General features: G+C 35.6%; 1 protein-coding gene across 4 annotated transcripts in view; it reads right to left on the bottom strand.

Moving 5' to 3' along the window:
* Window positions 1-15519: 15519 nt before the first annotated feature.
* The window catches only part of FOXG1 (forkhead box G1), a 28612-nt gene continuing 22674 nt past the window's right edge, over window positions 15520-21457 (bottom strand). For all 4 annotated transcript variants that reach the window (XM_082384161.1, XM_082384162.1, XM_082384159.1 and 1 more), the window contains one exon: window positions 15520-15893. The gene's annotated coding sequence lies outside the window, so the exon portion shown is untranslated. The remainder of the gene's footprint in view (window positions 15894-21457) is intronic.

Consider the following 21457-nt stretch of genomic DNA (forward strand, 5'->3'; position numbering starts at 1 on the left):
TAAAAACTATACACTCTGACACATAATCATTTTTAGTTGAATTTACTTATTAATTTTGCTTGCTATTACTAATAAAACATAAGTGCTTAGCTAATTGTATTGCTTTTTGAAATGTTTTAACGGTATTAAAACTGTATCCTTTTTACCACAAAACGTCTCACTTTATCACAATTAGCTACCCTTCCAAAAATGGAAAGGAGGGAGGAGTAGCAGTGCTAGGTAGAGAAAAGGTAATTGAGAGACTCAGCAAAGTGGCTAAAGTGAAAATACAAGCCTACATTGGTTAAACCAGGATGGAGATATATCTGAATTCCCTAGGGGGAAACTCTTGCAAAACACTGGCATCTCCCTTCTCCCCTTCCTCACATAGCCCTATATTCCCAACTCCCATTGCTGGGATTCTGATATATGCCCAGGGCAGGTGGATAGAGAATATTTTTTCACATGCCCACCCTCCCACCTGATTGAAAGCCCCTGGAAACAATTTAAATAAAAACTGACAATTTTTTTGACTGAATTAATCCAGTTAATTTCCTCAGTCCTTTATTTCATGATCAAAGTGTTGAAGGAGGTGAAGTGATTATCTGGTAAATATAAATAAATGGGTTGTCAGTTCAAAAATTATCTTCTCTTTGTAGTATTTGCTCTAGTCGCCTGTTTCCTGATCACTACTTTGGTGACTGAAAGCTTGTTTCTCCATAGAATGACTTTGTCATAATTTTAAAGTAAAAAAAGTTTTACAGAAGAGGATTTCATTTTAGTTGATGATCCACCATCTAACCACTATTCTAAATGGAATTAAAATGTCATCTAATGTGAATCAAAAGAAATTCCAGTAAACTTAGCAAAATTTTAAAAAGTTAGATTAGTCTTACTAGATGAATGCATTGAGGATTATACATTGACTAGATTAATAAATTGAATTCTAAACTATCCTATGTTCCTCATCATTGTAGAAATGTTCCACTTCATGTTGAATGAGTAGACTTGCCTTAGACAAATTAGGAGCATTAATTACATTTTGAAGTCTAAACAAGTAAACAAACAAAAAAAACCAGTCAAAATTACAAGCAAGATTCAACAACTCAGTAGCAGCATTCAATAGAAAGTGGAAAACAATGGAGAAATAACTTTAAAATTCCAAGGAAAATTATTTCCAACCACACTATCAATCAAGTGTGAAAGTAGAGTGTAGACTTTTTAGATAATTTCTAAAATAATTTACCTTCTAGTTAACCTTTCTTAGGAAGCTATTAAAGATGCACTCCACCAACTCAAAGAAGTAAGCAATGAAATGGAGTCCAGCAATTCAGCAAACAGGAAATCAAACTCAGGAAAGAAACAAAGGTAATTTTCAAGGTGATGAAAAATCTTCCAGGAAAACAACTAGGCAGTAGTCCTAAACTGCTGATTGTACAGGCTAGATCAGAAGAATAGACATATCCAAGAAAATAATATAAAAAGAAAAGAAATGAATATGTTGCCTGATGTGTTTGAATATATGGAAACACGTTTTACAGTTTTGGTACAAAATTGGCTCTGAGACAATGGTGTAACAAACAAATGTAAAGCAATGTAATTATGAACCAAACTGAGAAAAAGTTGTACAAGAAAGTTAATGTAATCAAAGGAAAAGAACACCTAAACCATGAACAAAATTTACATTGTCAGAAACATGTAACAACAGAATACTGTTTTTAACAGCTTTATTGAGATATAATTCACATACTGTAAAATTCAGTCTTCCAAAGTATACAATTCAGTGTTTTTAGTATATTCACAGACTTGTGCAACCATCACTACTATCTAAATTTAGATGAAGCCCCATATGCATTCACAGTCACTCCCTATTCCTTCCTTCCCCAACCCTGGCAGCCAATAATCCACTTAGTATCTCTATAGATTTACCTATTCTAGACAGTTTTTATAAATGGAGTTATACAATATGTGGTGGTCTTTTGTGACTGACTTCTTTAATTTAGCATAATGCTTTCAGTATTCATCCATATTTTAGCATGCATCAGGACTTCATTATTTTTTCATTGCCAAATAATATTGTGCTGTTGTATGGATATAGTACATTTTGTTTATCACCCATCTATAGATGGAAATTTGGGTTGTTTCCACCTTTTAGCTATTATAAATAATGTTGCTATGAATATTTATACACAAATTTTTGAATGACCATATGTTTTTATTTCTTTGGGGTACATACCTAGCAGTAGAATTGCTGGGTTAGCTGGTAACTCTATGTTTAACATTTTGAGGAATTGCCAAACTGTTTTACAAGGTGATTTTGCCATTTTACAATCCCACCAGCAATGCATGAGAGTTCCAATTTCTCCACATTCTTGTCAGCACTTGTTATTGTCTGTCCTTTTTATTTTGGCCATCCTCATGGGAGTGAAGTGGTATCTCATTGTGGTTTTGATTTACATTTCCCTAATGACTAATGAAGTTGGGCATCTTTTCATGTAATAAGTGTCCAATTTAATATCTTCTTTAGAGAAACGTCTACATAAATCTTTTGTCCATTTTAAGATTGGGTTAGTTTTTTTGTTGTTGAGTTGTAGGAGTTCTTTATATATTCCAAATACATGTCCTTTATTAAATATGTGGTTTACAAATATTTTCTACTGATCTTGGGTCAGAATATTCTTTTAACCTAAAATTAATTGTAATTTTAAGATACAGCTATGAGAAGGTTTTGTGTGTGTGCGTGTTCAGATGGATTTGGGAAGGGATGTTGATTCACCTGACAGTTACCTTGCACTTGAGAATAGAACAAGTTAAATCCAATTCCTGAATTTGAGTGATATGCTTATTTTCATATTATGCAAATAAAACAAAGTTGGTGAAAGGAATTTTGAGCGCCCCTGGGTTTCTCCACATTCTATACTCTGTCTTTTCCACTTTCTTTCCCTTACTCTACAGATGCAAATGGGGAGCAGAGATAGAGTGAAATTTGACATTTCTTAAAATACTGTTATAACGACAAAATAAAGAGTCGCTTATTAACACTGAAGAGTTAAAAGAAACAAACGTGGGGCTTCCCTGGTGGTCCAGTGGTTAAGAATCCGTGCTTCCACTGCAGGGGGCACGGGTTCCATCCCTGGTCGGGGAAATAAGATCCCGCATGTGAGTGGTGCAGCCAAAAAATTAAAAAAAGGAGAGAAAAGAAAAGAAACCAACGTAACAAATCAGCCTTTTTCAAATTGGCTTTTGGGAAAAGGATCTTCCTCAAAATGTCCTAGAGGAATACAACTTTGTCACAAAAGTTATTCCTAGGCTTTTAGAAGAAAATAAGAATCTAAAAAATAATAATAACAATAAAGATTTTTGTGAAGAAAACTACCAAAAATCTAGGTCATCATGATATGCATGTTCTATGTTAACAGAATGCATTTATCAGATGACGGTTCTTGAAAACCTCTTAAGTCTTACCATTACAGGCAGTAGGAAGCAATGATATGTGTATATGTGCCTATATTTATTCTTAATGTTACTATATAGAACTGCATGCATTTAACATCCATGTGTTAAATACTTGTTATGCACAGACACAAAATGCAACAATGAACAAAGCAGACACAGCCCCTGTTTCATTCTCTCAAGAGTCTACATTTAACTGATTAAGTCCTAGCTCTGGAGGGCAGAAGTGCAGAGTGTAGGAGACCCTTGTTAAATGTTCATTCATATCTTGGCCACTGAATTATATAATATGTATACAAAATAATATAAGACAAAAGCCCTGCCTTCAATAAGTTTAAAGTCTCTTTATTATAAGAGACTGAAAAATAAACAGACATTTTTACCAAAGCATGGTAAGTGTCATGATAGAGGTAACTACAGCACTTGGCCCAATCTGCCAAACTGGAAGTGGTTAAGAGAAGATTTTATCAAGAAACTGACATGAAGCTGAGACTTCAAGGACAGAGGTTGAAAAGTTGAAAAAGGAGTAAAAGTATACTGGACCAAAGAAAAAGTAGATATAAAGGTCCAGAGGGAAGAGAGATCATCACACATTCCTTCTGACTGTAATTTTAAACATTTTAGAATAGGTAAATTTAAATTACTCTCATTCATCTATAATGAAGTTTATAAATAGCCAATAACTAGCATCCTTTTTCAACTGAGAAATCTAGAATATATAAGAAGATTAGATTATTACATGCCTGATATCAGTGTCTTTGAAATTAACTAGTGCATGGCAGAGTTGATAGGACAGACCAGAAGAATCAGAGAGGAAAATACATTATTTCCTCAATCCATCAGACACCATACAACTAATAAACAATTTAAAAATATTAAAATTTAATAAAATGTTTTCTTTACACAGCCCTCCCTAAATCTTTATTTATTCATTCATTCATCCATCTATTCATTAAACAGATACTTATCAACTTATCTTAGGCCTTGTTATAAGCACTGGAAATTATCACAGGCAAAGTAAGATAAAAAAGACAAAGCCCTGGCATCATGGAGCTTTCTAGTGGGAAAGCCAAACAATGAATAAGCAAAATATATAATGCATTTGTTAAATAGTAAGGAGGAAAATAAAACAGGGAAGAGTCATAGGAAGCATGGGGAAAGGATTGAAATTTTTGATCCTATAGTCTGTAAGGACTCATTGACATCTATGTAAAGGAAGTGAGGAGTGAGCCATGTGTATATGTGTGTGTGGCTGGGGGGAAGGGAAGCTTTCCCAGCAGAGGGAACAGGAAATGCAAAGGTCCTGTGACAGGAGCAGTTTTGGTGTAACTGAGAAACAGTTGGGAGACTAGTGTGGACAGAGAGAATGATGGAGGAAGAGAGTAAACGGCTGGAAGTCACAGGGTAAGGAAGAGCACAGGTAATGTGGGGCCCTGTATATCGTTGTGAAAATTTTGGCTTTTAGCCTGACTAAAATAAGAACACAGTAGGAGGCTGTGCAGAAAAATGGGATTATATGAGTTAGAGTTGAACATTTCCTTCCTTGCTACTGGTTGAATGAAAACTAAAGAGAGACAAAGGCAGAAGCAGAGGCTGTTGTGATAAACCAAAGGAGATATGGAGAGTGGCTTAGACCTGAGCTGTGGCAATGAGGGTGGCAAGAAGTGGGTGAATTTTGGATACATTTTGAAAATAGCACCAACATAAATTACTCACAAATTGGATATTGTATGTGAAGTAAAAGTAACAGCCAAAGACAATTCTAAGAAATTTTGGTTTGTGCAATTGGAAGAATGGAGTTGCTTTTCCCTGAAAAGGAAAAGACTGGGTAAAAAGCAAGTTGTAGGGGAATAGCAGAAGGTTACTTTTAGACACATTGAACTTAAGGTGTATATTTGCTATCCAAGTGGAGATATTTTATGGGTAACTGTAAATAATGGGATTCACAAAAGAAATCGGAACTGATCATTTATATTTATATATGTTCATTGGTTATGTATTACATTTTACATATAAATATATTTATATAATTAATATTTGTATATTATTATATTAAACAAATGCTTATATATTATATCAGTGGCAATTAAAGCCTTAAGAGTGGATGTGTTCAACAAAGCAATAATTCAGGATAGAAAAGAGAATTGACATGAGTACTGAGCCTAGGGACACAGCAACATTTAGAAGTCAGGGAAATTGGGAGGAAATTAAAAATGTGAGATGGAACATCCAGAGATAGGAAAACAACACAAACATAAAACACAACCACACTGTAAGTTTGTTATTCTGGACGCCAAATAAAGAAAACGCTTTAAGAAGGCAATAGTGGTCAATTTGGTCAAATGTTAATGAGAGTCCAAGTAAGATGAGCCCTGAGAATTGACCACTGGATTTAGCAACATGGAGTTCATGGCTGACCTTGATAAAAGCAATTTCACTAGAGTTCTGTGGCTAAAAATCTGTTTGGAATGGATTAAAGAAAGAAGAGGAGGGAGAAATCGGAAAACACATGTAGAAACTTCTTTTTCAAGTTTTGTTTTAAAAGGAATGAGAGAAAAGGAAAGGTTGTAAAGGGAATGAGCCAGAAGGGGAAGTAGAGTCAAAAGTGAGGTTTTTGGGCTTCCCTGGTGGCGCAGTGGTTGAGAATCTGCCTGCTAATGCAGGGGACACGGGTTCGTGCCCTGGTCTAGGAAGATCCCACATGCCGTGGAGCAACTAGGCCCATGAGCCACAATTACTAAGCCTGTGCGTCTGGAGCCTGTGCTCCGCAACAAGAGAGGCCGCGATGGTGAGAGGCCCGCGCACCGCGATGAAGAGTGGCCCCCGCTTGCCACAACTAGAGAAAGCCCTCGCACAGAAACGAAGACCCAACACAGCCAAAAATAAGTAAATAAAAATAAATTTAAAAAGTGAGGTTTTTTTTAGGAAAGCAAGAAATAGCAGCATGTGTATGTGCTGATGTGAACCATCCAGTATGGAAGGAAATATATATGGCGCAGAAAAAGAGAAGAGAGAATGGTTAGTCCCACATCACAGAGTCAGTGTGAAAGGGATAGAATCTAGTACAGCAGGTGAGGGCTAGCCTTTAGGAGTATGGTAATTAAAGGTCAAGTAAATTTGCACACAGAGTTAGGTCAAGAGATGTAAAGGTAGGGGAAAGTCCCTTCCACTTGCTTCAGTTTTCTTAGTGGAGTAGAAATCACAGTCAACAGCTTAAGATGAGTATGAGGAAAGAAGTGTTGGAGATTTGAGGCAAGAAGATGTAGAATAATCATTTTAGTCTTATTAGTGAACTAGGAAAATGTAGTATGATTTCTAGACAGTATGAAGGACCTGCTAGTGAAAAGTGATCCTAAATTTAAGGTGAAATTAGTCAACATTGATTTGGATTTTTTTTCTCTAGCTGCGTTCAGTTGCAAGTGGGCAAACGTTGAGCAGGTTAGAGTTTGATTTAACATAGGTGGTGCTTTATCCAACTGATCATAATGAATCAAGACTGGGGCAAAGGAGTAGATGGTATCTGCTAGTGAGAGATTATCACTGATCGTTAGAAGGGCTTTAGAATGTCATACCAGCTTAAAGACAAGACATATTTTTAGCATTTTTAGATTTCATCAATTCTAAGTTTTATGGTATTCCTTAGCAGGACAGAAAAAGCACAAAGTTTTATGTGAACCTTTTCCTTTTGTGGTTCTAGAAAAGGTGCTTTTATTCTCTGCTAGTCTTTAAACTGCAACATTTGAAAACCACAGTCCTTCATTATCAATATATGTATTAGGATGTGGGCTTCTCTAGAACAGCAAAAAGTTTAAAAAAAAAAAAATTAAAAGAACCAGTAATGTTAAATTATCCCTGAACGCACATTATTTAGTTCCTCGTTAACTTAATTGTTTTCCAGTAAAAGTGAAATGTGCAATATGCAAATTAAATAATATTACATGTCAGAGTTTGAAAGAAATATTCATTTAACATTGGAAGAGTTTTTTTTTTCCCCAGGAAATCTTGTTCATTTATTTTGCAAGAATTTTTGTTTGTCGCTATTTGTTCAAAACATAATACAATTGTGAGACCCAGTGCCTGCTGGCAAAGTTGGAATAGCTGTCAGCAGGAAATGGCAAACTAATAATAAGTGCTGGTAAAATATTTATATTATAGTTTACTAGGAAGCTGAATGTAGTTCTGTATTTCATTAGTGCTCGAGGCAATACATAGTAACATAGTTGTGCTCCAAAATAAGTGGATAGAATTCTAAATATTATAGTAACTTATCTATCAACTATCTGCTGGGAGGAGAAAGAATTAATAATAATAAAGCCTTTTACAAATTGAAATTTAAGAAATTTTAAAAGAGGTCCATAGGGCAGTAATTAGCAGCATCTCACATTCTGTGTTATTGGACACTAGGCTGCTGGATCAACCACTTCTCTACGAGGCCTAGTAATTTAGCTCTGGTTCATAATTTTCAATAACAGAGCTATTCAAGAGGGAGGGGTGGTCCTAAACCACCAGAGGACTCAGAAGTATGGTGATGTTCAAGTACAACACTGTGTTTATGTACTCCCCAAAGTGTATCAAAGCTCAGATCCAGAGAAATAAAAGAAAAGTCAAACAAAACAAGCATTAGACTACGTAAAATAAGGTATGGACAAGGCAAACAGGTGAGGCATTGTTTAGGTGGCTAAGGTAGATCAATATCTATTCTTGCAAGCCAGGAATCCTGCCTGCTTTCCTCTGGCGCTCTGCAGATCATCTTACGGCTTGCAGACAGACTGTCGCCTAAACCCAACTGACAGACAACTTATTTCACCCCTGTAAAAATCATACCCATCTTCTTTCTTTGTGGTTCACTGAGGGGAGAAAAAAAATATAACTGCCAAAATAAAATAATTACCAGATTAGTTTTACCACACTTTAACATCCCTTTTCATTAACCTACTTATAAAAGAGTGGTTCCTAATTTCTCTTTCATATATAATTTTAATCTACTCAATAAAAGGTAAGTATATTGTGAGGATAACAGTGTGTGCATGTGTGTGTATGTGTATGTTGAGGCGGCCAAATTTATCCAAGTAGTAAACACATGTAAAGTGTCTTGCACAGAATAATCACTCAATAATTATTACCTATTATCAATATTCCTATCATAATTTTTAAAACGTTAACAGAGGGATGCACAAAGAATCAATTAGAAACTGAGGAAATAGATGTTTATAATTGTAATTCATAGGCTAAAGAGGTAATATTTCAGTAATTTTGAAAACATTTAACAAGCTCATGATAGCTGAATTTTGAGTAAATAACAGAAAATCAGATTATGTTCTGTGACATAGTACCATCAGTTTTCATTCTTCTGACAAACTACAAGTTGAGGCATAACTATTAGTCATCTTAGCTTTCCCATATGTTTTAGTTCTGATGGGAAAATCAAAACCAGATATGTTTTCTCAAAAATAAGTATTATACTTTAGTTATGGCAAAAATAACCAAAATATAAAACCCGTCTTCTAGCTCTATAGGACTTTAAAAAATTATTCAAACTTCCTTGCAAATTGAGCATTATATAAAATGTTTAATTTACATATATAATTTTTATTGTGTTATTGTTTTTCACTTCATAAGTTTAACCAAAAAGTTAGGAGAATACCTTCACTGTAGTAAAAGCAATAGTAATTGCTATAATAACAAAAGCTTTGTGTAAAGGAGAAATTACAACAAAGACTACTTAACAAAATAACAAAATATAAAAATATAAAAAGTCTGCACAATCCTCCTAATTCTGCTTTGGCAAATGGAAGACATTTTGTATGTTTTACTCCTGAGTATAGCATTTACTGAGGCTTGTAATTTTTCATATGTGTACAATAACTTACAGATTTAATTTTATCCAGATTTTTATATCAAAAGCCATCCTGCTTTTTGTCACCCTCTGGGTTGACTAATGAAAGGAGTGACAATTTTAATAAAATATTTAAAATAGCAAAGTCAAGACAAATCCTTATTTTAGTGGTTGTAGAGATTTTGTCTTAATCTTGAAAGTGGAAAAGGTCATATTTTGTAGGCTGGTCCATATCATATCTCTGAGTAATAAGAATATGTCTTTTCATCACTGCTACAGTTTTCTGCTTACCTCTTTATGGTGGAAGAAATGTAATTTACTTGTCAGATTGAAATGTTTGATATAAATTCTTATCCTACCTTTTGAACTAGCATTTCTGAAACACTGCATTGTAAACAAATGGCATGTTTAATTAAACAACTACTTTACTACTAACTGAACAAGAGAGTATGATTATATTAATTTAATAGAAAGCCATGTGACTAGAATTTAAAGAAACCATTTTTAATTCAGCAAGAATGTATGATTATACTAATTTAAAATCAAGACATGTAATTGGAATGTAAACAAAATATTTTAAGTTCCTGTCTTCAGGATATCAAGAGAGTTTTCTTTTAAAAGTTAAAACTAACATGGTTTAGAAGATGTTAGTTTACATTAAAATTTCTTCTGTAACTTACTAATCTACATACAAAGCTAAATTTAAAAGTCAATTGATAGTTTACTATGATGCTAAAAACTCGTTTTAAGTATAAACAATTGTGATTTTTCCAAGGGATTCATTTTATTGATACTTTTCTATAGGATTGATTTTTCATAGCTACAGGTTAGCAATTCTGAAATATACTATCTCTGTTCTAATAAGAATGAAAATATGGTGAGGTAAATTTAGCTGAATAACTAGGCATACTGTAATGTACACGATTACATATGTGCATATGCATGTGTGTTTATGTGTGTGTATATAAATATATATATTTAATATATATCTATAATTTTTGAAAGCCAAGGATTAATTTTACCTTCAAATTTCAAAATATTAAATAATAGATTTGCTGTAATCATTCACAGGCATTTGATGCTGAAGGTCAATCCATTTTTACTCATTTGTGCAAACAAAGAAAAATAAAAAATCATTGGGTTCTGACCTAATCAAAACCATAAATTGTGTTTTAAAACATGAATTGTTAGAATCCTAATTATCTTATTTGTGTTTGTTTAGATAGATAAACAGATGAAACATTTCTGATCCAGATGTGACAATCTCAGCGCTGTCATTTTACCTTTCAAGGATCATAGAATTTTTGCTTTTAACACATTCCCTCGAGTACCTACATGTTTTCATTATAAACCAGTAGTTGAGAAAACATGTCAGATGCTAAATTCAAAATCCACCATGCAGGAAACATGGGGGAAATGTAACAAATGTTTTGGAAGAAAATGTCTTGAAGTCAACTTACATAAAATCTTTAATGGTTTGACAATGAATTATAATTAGCATTTACGTTACAACTGCAAATGCTAAACAATTTCTGCTTAACTACTATAGGGTTGAAAATATTTTTGTCAAATATGCATAAAACCTTAAAATATCTACATTCTTTAATATAAAAGTTTAGTGATACAAATGCAGAATTTGTAATATCAATTTAAGTTATGAAAAAGGAACAAAATAGTTTGAAGTCTAGAGCACTTAAACCCTTTTAATACTTAATACATTATATGAAGTCTCATAAAGAATATGTAGCACTCAAGGTAATAATTTCTGTATGAATATTCAATAACTTGTATGTCCAAGTAGACTGAAAACTTAGAAATTCTTCAAGAGGCTCACATTCAATAGAGTAAATTAAATGAAAGCTTTAGGATGCTTGTGTAAAGGTTAAAATAACTCAAGTTACTTTCTCAGCAAATGCTTCCTCATCTTCATCAATCATTATTCTAAAGTTTGAAGAAAATGATTTATATAACACAAACAATATAATCAATGAAATGTTATATGCAAAGATAGATAATGCAAGACAACTGAGTTTTTAATGCATAATACTTAAAATATTTAATCATGGCTTTACATGACTACACACAATAATTTATTTCTATTTAATAAAATAATAAAGCTGCTTTTTTTACTTTTTTAATGTGTAGTTGCAAACGTTTTCTCTCACAGAATTGTTCAATTAAATAATATGCATTTCCAATTAAAGAACTAATGTATTTATGGATATTCATTTTTCAACATTTATTTATTTAATAAAGGCTAAAGTTGGTCAGGCTAGCATGGAAACAAAAATTATGATGTTATTTTGAACTCTATAACCTTATACAATTTGCAAACAGGTAATTATATGAAAAATTGTAGGATACACTAAAAAAGCAGTTGGAAAACGACAAATATTTCATGAAAGAATTATTAATTAGTGTTATAACCACTAAAAACAGAAGTGTGTGCATGAATATATAATCACCTAAAGAATGTCAGTCTTTAACTTCATTTAATTAGTAAAATGGTCATTTAAGAATGTGCCACAAACGTATCCTTTGATTAAACATGAATAATAAGGGATAGTTTGATTTCTAATAAAAATAGCAAAATATAAGACCGATTTCATATATGCATATTAGTTATGAGAAAATGTGTAAAATATTTATGCCTTCTAAAATGGTATCAGTATAATCAAAAGTACTCTTATTGGAAATGAACCCATTAATATACACAGCCAATCTCTAACAGATTATTGGTATTACTAAAATGTGAGTGTTGAGTGCTAGTTGCTATCATTTGTGACTTGTTGGATAAAGTGTAAAGTAAGCAGGAAGTTTGAATCTATTGCTTTAACCAGGATGAAAAACACCATCATGAAAACATTAAAAGTCTGTCTTTCGGAGAGTGCCTAGGAATCCATGTGCTAAATGCGTTTTAATATAAGGAACTCTCTCATCAGTAAAGTGGAACTTCAGAAAAAGTCATATTTTGGAGTATCATAGCAAAGTTTGCCCAGTGCGTAGTTTACTGTCACAGCAATTCTTCATAGGGAAAATTCTTAAATCTAAGGTTGTCAATCTGCTGTTTTTTGAGTACCGTAGTCACTTAGAAATAGCAGTTAACAAAATAACCTCTTAAAAGCATTGACTTTTATACTTCATTCTAACAAAACAATTCACTATTTACTTATTTTACGGTTATCTCCATGGTAAATCTGAAAGTATGCTCTCAATAACAACTATAATAAAAGAATGTTGGGATAATGACACAAGATGATAAAAGCAAGGAAAATGCTCATTTGAGGATATAATCTCTTTCACGTATACAAGCTTTAAGTAAAAATAAAGTAGGATAAATGCTCCACAAAAATTTAACCCAGGGAATTCCTATAGAACAAAATTTATCAAAAAGTGGTAGAGGGCTTCCCTGGTGGCGCAGTGGTTGAGAATCTGCCTGCCAATGCAGGGCACACGGGTTCGAGCCCTGGTCTGGGAAGATCCCACATGCCGCGGAGCAACTAGGCCCGTGAGCCACAATTACTGAGCCTGCGCGTCTGGAGCCTGTGCTCCGCAACAAGAGAGGCCACGATAGTGAGAGGCCCTCGCACCGCGATGAAAAGTGGCCCCCACTTGCCGCAACTAGAGAAAGCCCTCGCACAGAAACAAAGACCCAACACAGCCATAAATAAATTAATTAATTTAAAAAAAAAAAGTGGTAGAAAGCCTTCCTAGACATGAATCCCTGTTGATAAAGGCTTTCTAAAAGGAGATACATAGCTCTATAAAATTATGCGCAAATAAATTTTGTAGGCAAGAGTTCCTCTCCATTTTTAACTAATTGATGAAAAATTAGAGAAGAATCCTAAGACTTAGTTTTGTTGGTGGAAATGTTTGGTTGGTTGGTAAGGCAGAGATAATGCTATGTGTTCAGCAAACCCATTTCTTATTCCTCCTAAACACATAACTAACTTATATTCTCAAACCTTCCCTGCAATTAGGTTGGGCCTAATGTGACTGACTTCAGGCCAATGGAATAGGTATTATCTTTCAGAATCCTCAACAAGATTTCCTCCCTCCCTACCCAATGCAGAGTACCAGTGGAGGACTCCAGGGCTCTAGAAGATGGCAGAGCCATTCCTGGGTCCATGAATGACTGAATGGAACTGGATGGAACAAAAACCCACTCCTGCTCTCTACCCGACCCACAAGGAATATGACATAAAGGAGTAATAAATCTTCATGGTATTAAGCCACTGAGACCTGAGAAAGGCTAGAAGATTATTCATTCATTTTTTAATCTGTTTCTCAAATATTATGAATAATAAAGAATTAAAGGGGATCAAAATAAAATTTGGTACTTCAGAGGAAAGCAAAAGTGGTAACTGTACTGGATCTAAATATTAGAGTAAGCATAGTTCTTAGAAACTATATGATTTCAAGTATTCTGCAATTGGTCCCTGTCACAGCCTTGCTTCCCCAATCGTGTGCTGAACTTATGTCATCTTATTATGATATTATTATTACTCTTAGTGATAACTGCTTAAAGCATTAGCTACCATTCATTTCGTACCATACTCCGGGCTGAGTGCTAAGCACTTTATATGAATTATCTCATTTAATTTCAAAGTGACTATATGAGGGAGTTTTGACAATATACTCATTTTACAGAGGAAACTGATGTCCATAAAAGTAAAGATGATCTCACAGCTAGTAAGTGAGAACTCAAAAAGTCTTTTTGACTCCTATTAATATATAATATTACTTTGAAGGTAATATTTGGTCCAAACCAATTATTGTTTGATCAACTGTAATTTACTTCAACTACTATCCTTTACACAAACAGAATCATATAGTTGTATTGAATATGTTCATTTTGTAGGTCACAGGAAAGACTGACAGGAAGGGTTGACCTTAGCAAGTATAGTTCTGGATCTGCCCCTCATAGTAGAAACCTTACACTCTGATTTTATCAACATGCCAAAAATGTATTCATCTATCAAAGGTAGATATACAGTAATCATCAAATCAAAACAGTAATGTTTTGACCCAGAAATCAAATTATTCATTTATGATGAATAACTTAAATGAATAGATCTTCATTGAAGGCCTGGGATATAATTACTCACCTAAAGGTAACTGCTGTTATAAGTGAAATATTTGAAATTCATGTGATTAGTGTATATTCAAATGAAATATTTGAAATCCATGTGATTAGTGTATATTCTAAGAACAAAGATACTTTGGAAGCCAAATAATAATCCAAATATTGCTTGGAAGACATGGATTCAGAAAGAAGATATTTTTGTGGATAGAATGTTTAACAGCATCAGGTTTAAAGAGCCTGATATACATTCACAACAGGAATGGCCTTTCATTGGGATTGAAGTCCAATGGAATTAATCCACTCCCTCATCTCTGAACCATACTTGCATAGGCTTTGCCTACTTTGCTTCTGGCTTTCCTTTATCTGCTTTCATGGCTAAAATTCTTTCTGCAGATATGTCAATACCTTCAATTAGTTTATGTCAAACCCTGCTGCACAGGAATTTGTCTGTTCTTTTAAGATAACTTTGCACACCCGCGTGCTGATTTGTTTTGTGTTGCTCTTGAAATTTAACAATCGAAAGGCAATCTCATCTTGTGTCCTTTATTTCAAATTTCTTGCTAATACCTCTCTATTATAATCTATAAGAACAAAACACCATGACAAGAGTTGAAAGAATTAATTCCAGGATAAGATAATGCTCACTGAAGAATCATGGCTATTTGTGAGAAATGAGTGAGAATAAATAATAGCAGCTGTTCTCTTTTTCTTTCACTTAGGGTAGAAGCAGTATATCCACAGGATTCAGTTAATCATCTTAACCACCTTGATTACTGGGGTAAAGCTCTCCAAACTCTTCCTACAAGAGGCACCATTTTTCTCTTTATGATGGTACCAAACCCCATACTAAGAACTTTAGCTCTGGAAGGAAGTGTGGCCCAGAATAAATCATAACTGGCATACAATGTCCGGGAAAGATGATGCTATGCCACTTGTACCCTGTCAATGAAAAACTAAGCTCGTTCAAGCTTTATGCTGCTACGGTGCCATGCATTTCAAGAGCAAAGTCCAGTGCCGCATTCCTAATGTTCCCTTATCCACCTAGGTAAATGCCAAGAGGACCAGTTTCCCACAAATAAGTGTGTGGGAGATAGTAAATACAGTAATAGGGCTAATTAACCTACCAGGGTGCTTCAGGACTGGAATGATTCAGTCAGACAGAAACAAACGATTTTCATTCCTTTATTATTATTTCTTCTTTATCTGTGGAGTCAGAGGGTGGGAAGAGGACCAAGAATTCAGACATGGGACAGATTTGGATGAACTTAGGAACCTATCTAGTAGTTGGAGTATACTGTAGAAAGAAGTGTTCCAAAAACAAAAACAAAAAAGAATGCTGAAGCAACTTTCTCCGGAGATGCATCATGTGCAGGGAGTCCCAGATGCATTTTTGCCTGGATCCAGCTACTTTTCTTTGAATTGGAGAACACGTATTTGGAAACTTCTGATTGATAACAGCACACCAATAAATAGATATCCTTTGATTCAAAGTGAACAATTGTGCCATCAACCTTCATTGTACTGACCTATGAGAAACCTCTGAAAATAACAACATGGAAAGGACAAGAAAATAGATGATCAGTACAAAAAAGGCAAAACTTCTTAATAATAAGAGAGAAATAGACAAAGATAAAAATTAATTTACAAAAGCAAAAACAATTTTAAACTATATTAATACTGTATTTGCAATTTTAAAAATTGTGTTATAGTATACTGTATACTAAACTTTATTTTTATTAGTGGAACTAATTTCATTCATAATGAAAGGAGGGAAATTCCATTAAAGTAAGCATTGTCTATGGTGTCATTGTAAAAATTTGATAAGATCTGAATATTCAAGCTATTTCAGTAAAGCAAAAAAGAACACGTGAAAACTTGCTGTGTTTAATTGAGCATGTGCAAAGTTACCCTCCCCAAAAATGATGAGTAAGGAAATTAAAAGAAAAAATGTCAAAAGAGTGATTTTAAAAACATTATCTTACAGATCCTAAAAATCTTACTCAGTTAAACTACTCAGTTCAGTGCTTAGCCACTGCAAAAGATAAGACACAGCAAACTCACTAGCTGTCACTTGATTCTGCTTAATAACAGTTTCCTATAGGTAACAACAACGTGAACCACATAAATGGAGAGAAATCAGAAATCACAAAATTCTATAAGGAAAAAAATATATTCCAAAGGAAAAAACTAAAGAAATGTCTAATTAAACACCTGAAATAAGAGATAATTACTGTACTGTCTGGCAGAACTAATGAATGGGAAAAAAGAGCAGATTTAAAGTTTTATTACATCTTCACTACCACTGAATCATAACTTGAGGTACTTGTCCAAAAATTGTTCTTTTGGACAATGACTTTTGTGGTTTTTTAAAAACACTATAGCTAAATGGTATGTGCATAAATAAATAACAGACCATTAAACTTTTCCTAAGACACTTAAAGATTACTTTCAAGAAACAATCTCAATTATAATAGTGGAGGAATCTTCCATTGAGAATAACATGTTAGTCCCATGCAGTTATACTCTGAGAGGCAGGATTTGACTTTCAAGTCCTAAAAAGTCATCATCGTGAGGCTCTACTTTAGTCATGTAACAGCACATTTGATCCATTTTCTTTTCTAAAAATGGAAAATCAAAAGGAATAAAGTACTAGCCATACTCACAATCATTTCTTTAAATTTATGGGAAACATGGTGCCTACTGTTCATCATTTGAGTGGGACATTTGGTTTGTCTTGTCTACAACAATTTAATGGGGTTATACACAAAGATGAAGGCTTTACGATTTTATTTTTTTCAATCAGAAAAAAACCCGTCAGATACTATGAATTACCTGTCCTGTTTCATAGGTAGCACCTGTATTATTGCCACACATCTGTGGAAGCACAGTATCAGCCAACTGTTAATCAAGGATCACTTCCCTTCAAAGTGACTGATGATCCACTGTTAAAACAGCTTATAAAAATAACTTCTCCTTCGAAAAGGTGCTTCAGGGTTTTCAGACACATCTCACTGTTCCTGATAGTTTAATGCATGTATGAAAGTTAATTTCTCATTAATATTTAAAGAAGAAATGGCTTCAGAACAAATTTTAAATGATCCATTGCATTTTAGAAATAAAATATTATTGGCATTATTTTCATCTCGATTACAAGGAATAATAATGTCCAAGATTAAGATTAGCTTTTAAAACTGTTAATGAGCCCTGGAAATGTGAAAAAGATATGGATTAGGTAGATGTAATGAGATATGATTAAAGGGTGCAGGCACTGAAGGGTGTTGGAGAAATTCTTTTCAGAAAGAGTATAATTAGTGTCTGATAAAAGTACTTAGTAGATAAGATTTTTGAAGAAGAAAGGTTAAGATAAACACATACTTTATGACAAACCTGCTGAATTTTCCCCCTTTGGTTCTCTTACAGACTCAATATTATTTTGAAGTTTCATACATAAATAATTTTTGTCGAATACTTGATGCAATTTTACGAGACAATTAGAGTGTTTTAATTGCCAGACATGAGAGCAGAAAATGTGTTGAAACATCTTATTCCATTTTCAGTGTACATTTCTTTGTTGATTTATGTAATGTAGCTAATAATACGCAACCTACCCTAGTTTTAAACAAACAAATGAACTTCTAAAAAGCAAGCTTTCTGTAAGTTGCTAAGCAACTTCAGAGGCACATTTTATTAATTTAATAAATAACATTTAGATGACAAATCCTTAAGGAAGATTTCTAACTCCATTTTATAAAAAGTAGAAAATCCAAGCAGGTACCCTTCTGATTTTCCTATTTCTAAGGCCTCAAGGCTAAGAAGAGACACTGCCATTTTCAGAGGTACATTTGACTCACTAAACAAAACATTTCTTCAATCAAAATTGTTACTATAATAGAAGTTAGGTTCTGGGACTCCTTGTGTAGTTCTCCAGAGTTAGAGCTCAGGCTTCATTCCCACAACTGAAGGTTTCTCAACCTCAGTACAATTGATATTTGGGACCGGATAATTCACTGTCATGGGGGGTCCCCTCTGAATTGTAAGTTATTTAGTAACATCTATCCCTGGTCTCTACTTACTAGATGACAGCAGTAGCCCCACAGTTGTTACAACTAAAAATGTCTCCAGACATTGCCAAATGTGCCTGCTGGGGGTGGGGGAGGTGTGTCAAAATCACACCCAGTTGAGAACCACTGAAACTGAATAGTGGGTAAATATGTTAAATGAGAAAGATATCTTGAGCTTTAACTGCTGATGAAGATATCCTGAAATTAGTCATCATCAGTCAACACCTAACATCCCCTAGCACTACCAACAATGAAGATTAACGTGGTAATGCTTATTCCAGTGGCCTGGGGCTCTTACTTTATTCAAGACTCATTACTGATTTTATCATTTAAATGTAATTTCCTTGTATAAAAACTGGGGAGAAAGGGCTTAATGATGACTGTCTACAGTCACTCTGTAGTAATATCCCATTCCAGAACTGCACCAAAATCTTTTCTCATACTCTGTCTCCCTCAATTTTCACTATACTCAGTTGCTGGCTAGAGTCATTTTAAATATAAATCTCAATTTTAATCATGCCATCCTCTGCTCACAGGGCCACCACAGGTCTCCATCACCTCTACTATCAAATACAAACTCCTCTGCATGATCTTTAAGGTTTCCTACAAATTACCACCAAACTCCATCTCATCAAATATCTTTCTCATTCTCCATTTATGCCACCTTTACCCCCCTTGAACACAAACAGCTTGCATTTCCAATCTTTCTATGTGGCACATTAAGGACAAATTCATTTTCTCCATGAAAGTTTTCCTAATTAATCCTTCCTGTATTTCTTATCAGTATCATATTTCTGTTAAAAGAATGACACGACTGCAAATTAATTTGTGAGGCAATTGTTTACTGAATGCTTTCAATATGCCAGACACTGAATACTGCTTAGTAGCTGTTTCTATCAATTTACATTCACATTATTTATGCCCAGCTAGATTGTAAGTTCCCAGATGATAAGAACAGGTCTTATTTGTATCCCTCAGATGCCTATTAATAATGATGCTAAATACACTTTAACTTTGATTAGCAATTATAACCTTTCAAATTACTTTCATGGTTATTAGCTTATTGGTTATATATTTTCACTATTTTACAGTCAATGAGAGTGGGACATTAAATGCCCTAGGGACTAGTCTATAGATTACACAACTGGTGCTCAGCAGAATATGCATTTAATATATGTTGACTGACTGAATCCAGTCTCACAAGTTCACAACTATGAAATTTCTCTCCTGGTTACATAAAGTTCTTATAGCATTTTTTAGAAAAATGTTATCGTAAAGAACAAGAACAGTTGAACGATGCAGAAGACACAACATAGGATTGAATTCTTTGGCAAGGATTAAACTATAACATAGCAGGAAAGCAAAAGAGAAATCTCTTAGTTTCTGCCTCAAATTAGCTACAAGAGATTAACTTCATAAGGCCTTGACCTCTTACCACAGAAAGTAAAACTTAAAAAAAAGAAGCAAAATGGAAAGGAAAAGCCACAGAAGGGTTGATAAACCCCACATTCTAAAAATCACAGCATTTTATCTCATACGTATGAAGAAGTTCAAGAAAACACTTTCAATGACTCTAAGAGATTTCCACCCACTGTTTGGGGGAGTCCCTAAAAAACATCAAAATGCCCGTAAAAACCATTTATTTATCAACCTCTCAACTGAATTTAACAAAACACCGGAAGGCAAAAGCCAGCTGCTTTCTGAGGATACCTACTATCCCTAAGCACCATGTGCCTAGCGGAGCAGCATCATTTATTCAGTAATTCTTTCAACATTTATTGCATGCCTACTAAGTGCAGACACTGCCCTAGGCCCTACGGGAAAGCAGGCCTAAATCTCAGTTGCTGATGTGAACGGGTGCAGGGAATTCAGAAAGGGGGGGGGGGCGAGGGGGGGCGGGGGTGGTGGTGATCTGAAAAGACAAAAAAAAAAATGATCTTCAATGGGCTTTTTCTCTCAACCTCTGGCCCTCCTCCACTGCGCCCCCCACCCTCACCCTCAAGTTTAAGGAAGCAAAGAAATTAAAGTCAAAATAAAAAAAAATGAATGGAACAGGTAAAGTTCCCACCAGCTACGGGAAAGTTATAGAAAACAACTCTCAGGGGTGTCCCTCAGCCCGGTGACTGGGCGGGAGCGCAGAAGCCCACGGGACGGAAGTGCTGGGGAGAGGAAGGTCATGGCCCCCGGGGGAACCGGAAGTGCAGGACCTGGAGGGCGCGGGAGAAATGGGCCTGGGCAGGGCTTGACTCAAGCACCGAGACCTTACGAGGCCCCTCAGGGGGTTCTCTGACCACCAGGCCCCATCGCGGCACAGCAGGCTTTCTGCACAATAGACATTTTGGAGCTTTTCCGAAGAGGTTCCTAGAGGTGGCGGTAACCTTGACGTGAGGTCTGCAGCGAGGGTCCGCGCTCCTCTCCCAGCTTTTTCCTGGGCAAATCTGCTCCCCCGACACCGGTATGCGGAGGGGAGCGGACGCCCCGGGCCCCCAGTCGCGCGGGCGGGGTTGGGGTGCGGCCCTGCCCGGCGTCGGCCGCGCGGCGCCCGCTTCCCGAGGGAGGAAGACTGGAGTGGGCGGCGGGGTGGGTGTTAATAAGCTGGCGCTCTGGGGGTCCGGGGTTCCAACGGGGCCACTGAAAATGTATCTGAGGCAGGGCTCGTAGCGGGGGCTTTGTTCTGGCCGCCCTCTTTTCTGAGGCCCCCCGGCCGGGGCGGCGGAGCGGTTGATGGACCCGGGCAGAGGACCGTCTCCGGCCTCGGCGAACGCCCCGGGCTCGCGCGGCGCTTTGCGAGCGGCGGTGGGGGCGGAGGGGGCACCGTGGGGCCCTTTTCAAACTAAATTGTTAAGAAGAAAGTTGGCTCCAGGGTTTTTATCTGGGGTGTGGAAAAGAAGATATAGAAACTTGGAGTCTGTCTCTGTTTGTCTTTCTCGACCCCGCATTAATTCTGAAGCTCTCGGCCTGGCCTGCAAAGGCGGAGGGAGAGGACAGGGAGCACCTCTCTTTTCCTCCCTCTCCATCCCCACCCCCAGCCCCCGGGCCGTC

Source organism: Balaenoptera borealis (assembly GCF_965194805.1).
Source record: "Balaenoptera borealis genome assembly, chromosome: 3".
NCBI lineage: Eukaryota > Metazoa > Chordata > Mammalia > Artiodactyla > Balaenopteridae > Balaenoptera > Balaenoptera borealis.